Raw genomic sequence first — 3,570 nt, 5'->3', positions numbered from 1 at the left:
AAAAACAGTTTAGTCGCTAACTTTTGGGGTAGCTCCCCATGGCATGTATAAACGGATAAATTAACTGGTGAAACGAGTTTTTGGTAATTAAAACTGGACAACTAGTGAACTCACTCAGCATTATTGTTGACCCCCTTACTGCATGCTTTGCAGGTGGCCAGTGACTGGAGCAGCTGCTTGGGATGTGTAGTGGTCGTCTGCCCGTGTGTTGGGCATTTATCATGACTTACCTTATGAACATTGTTTAAAACTAATTATTTATGCTTCCGCTACTTATTACTGTTTGAACTTAAAACCTTAAACTCTGAACTTGATATTTGCTAATCGTTTGGTTAGTAAGTATTACTTTTGTTATCAATTTAATTATTCGGTATAATTGGTGGCTGGATCCTGGTCAGTCACGCCCTCAAAGCGGGTGTCATCCGCGGGTGGATTTTGGGGGTGTGACAGTGGAGGCTTGGGAAAGAAGCGGTCAAACGAATCAAGCACGAGAAGAAAAAGCGTATTCGGATGCGAGGTAAGTATGGCTTACACTAGTCTTGTATTTTAGAATATCCTCTTATCGTATTAGTTACGAATAAGATAAATACATAATTTGCGGTATGATGTTCCGGCATGTAGACGCACGGAACAAGTTAGACAAGCATGACAAGAAACCATGTTGATGGTTTAGAAAAGACTTAAAATCAGTAATTCGATTATTTTATGACAAAAGGGAAATGAAACGTTGGAATTGTTGCCTTTTAGGGTAAACCAAAACAAACGATAAGGGTAAAACGGTAAATTGGTCACGTGTTGACCATAACTATTGATTTCGAAAGGCACCGAATGGCGTAAGCTATGATATACTAAAAAGCGTTAGGGAACGATCAATAGGTGAAATGACCGCACGGTGTAAACCAGAGCGAGTCGTATAGATGAGTTGGTAATAAATGCCATCTCGTCAACCTAACCGGTCACTTAGACCAAACGGGTCAAAAGGTGAAGATATCACCTCTTGACAATAACGACTAATGATTATTGTCGAGTTATATTATTTCAGGAGTAAATGTGAAATGGGTATTAGCAACGCCATGGATTAGCGGTTATAAAAGCAAGGTATTAAAAACGGGTTGATATATTGACCCGCACCAGGTATGTGAAACAGGGTAACACTCATTTAGAATATGTGGTTCAACGAGTGCTAATAGAAGTCAAAATAAACATTTGGTTACTTGATAAGTAAACCAAATGTTTAACATAGTGAACATTGCGTTGGGAAGCTTAATGACTTTTCAAACAAAATCATAAGTTAAAAGAGGGATTTCGGGTCGAATATACTTCCAAAAGTCCTTCATCGTAAATGATTGGCTAAACGGACTAAAACGCCCTTATAAGCTAAATTGGACAAACTACCTTTAAAGGTAGTTTTGAAACGAGTTTTACGATCAAGTAAGTAATTGAAATAAGTATTAAGTCGCAAAAGATGTAAACCTTTGGTCAAATGACTCTATACGAGTCTTTGTCGTAAATTTAGTAATCCGACGAGAAAAACTCGGATTATTTAGATTTCCCCCTTAAGTCCACCACAAATAAGTTTGTGGTGGAAGATCACTTGATAAGAAATGTTGTATGATAATGCTAGAAATGAATGAGAGCGTTTCATGATCAAAATATGCATAAACACCCTTAACGGGTCAAAACATGCATAGGAGCGTAAATGGGTTTAAGATACGTAAGGAACCCGTGACTTGAACCTAATATGATAGTAATTATTGAAATTATGATTACCGTGAGAATAAGGATCAAACAAACATGTTTCGTTTGATAAAAACATGAATGGGTCAAAATTGCGGCAAATTGGAAAAGCTGGATGCAGAGTCCACCGTAAATTACGGTGCCACCGTAATTTACGGTGGAGATGAAAGTCTTACGATAGCCCCCTACTGGTTTACGGTAGGGGCATGTAAAACCAGTGGCCACCGTAAATTACGGTGCCACCGTAATTTACGGTGGAGGTCAGGTTGAAATTGTTGTTTTGTTATCAATTGTTTCTCGAACCCGTTTAGACACGTTTAAAACCCTGTATGACTAAGCATTTCATGTTTATGAAATGTAGGTACACTATGGGATGCCGGAAGACGATCAAACTGAAGAACCGAACACAATAAAGACTCATGCTTCCGCACATTGCCTCGTTGTAAATTTTAAAGACGAACCCAATCACGTTCATAGAATAGCTTATGAATTGTAAAAGTTTTAATTTACTCGGAATTGTCTAAGGATACATAACACTAAATACATGTCTGTTTTCGTAATTTATACGAAAACCTTTAAAATAATAACTAGAGTGTTACAGTAATTTAGCATTAACATTGTCAGTACATTCCGACACCATTTTTCTAAACAAACAAACAAACAAATTAACCATTTTGCAAGCTTCATAATAGTGACAACATTTGTAATCAATCACGTCCATACACAAACCACAAACTATTCATGGTTCGACCCCTTATTACCAATAACACATTGTTAAGGGTAATTTGGGAGCTATAAATATTATCTTTAACCGGGGCGCAACACCTCGATCAAATTATGGCGTCGTTGCTGGGGAGTTCGTGCACTTTGTGTTAGGACATTGTTTGGTTTGTTTCATTATCTGTTTAAGGTGTTTGTTTCTTTTTTCTATTTTATCTATTCTTTGTTACGCGGGCGTGTTACTTGTGCAAGTTACAGGTAACGGGGAACTCCGGTAGGACCTCTCTGTTAGTGTTTGAACCAGAGGTTGAGCGATTATTGCGAAGATACTTAGCTAACCGGTTAGAGGCAACGCTTGTATCTAATCAACCCAACACCAACTCACCACCTACACCATCTTTTGGGCCCATTCAAATGGATCCCCAAAACTCCAACCAACCCAACAACCAAAGCTAACACCAATCCCAATACCAAGGTTTCCTTCGCCAAGACCAAAATGTTCAAAATGATCGCTCGGCGAGTGGTAACAGCTCAAGACCACCAACACCACCATTCCAAACCTGTACCCAAAACCCAAACAACAACCAACGCACACCCACACCTCCACCTCAAAACCAAAACCGCCAAAACCCGTTGCCACCCAATCTCAACAACCGAAATGTTAACCCCAACCGTGGGGTTAACCAAAATCGTGGCATTCCCACGAACGAAGCTCAGTTTCTCAATCTCGACGATTTGAGAAACAATATTCCCGACAATGAACCGCATAGTGTTCCCGGTTATCAATCACCGGAACATGTGAGTGTTCATTCGGAATACTCGGACGATGGAGGGAATTCTAACGAGAGGTTGGAAGATGAAGTTTGGGGTGACAACAACGAGGGAAACTTCTATCATGGTCTGGGTTTCGAGGGTGAAGAAGTTGGTTGCCAAAATGCTAACGATGTGGAAAATGTGGATGTGTATGGGTATGATTACGCCCGAAACGACGTAATAACAGGTCATTTAGCCTTTGAATTTCGTTTACCTGTTCAGCACAGACAAAAGCAATACGAACCTGGTTATCTCAGCCCGCTCAGGGTGCACTTTGGCAGCTTCGTACCTTTCTTCGAG

The sequence above is a fragment of the Helianthus annuus genome, chromosome 9 (genome assembly GCF_002127325.2).
Source record: "Helianthus annuus cultivar XRQ/B chromosome 9, HanXRQr2.0-SUNRISE, whole genome shotgun sequence".
Classification (NCBI taxonomy): domain Eukaryota; kingdom Viridiplantae; phylum Streptophyta; class Magnoliopsida; order Asterales; family Asteraceae; genus Helianthus; species Helianthus annuus.
The sequence above is the reverse complement of the archived record's forward strand: the minus strand, read 5'-3'. Positions refer to the sequence as shown.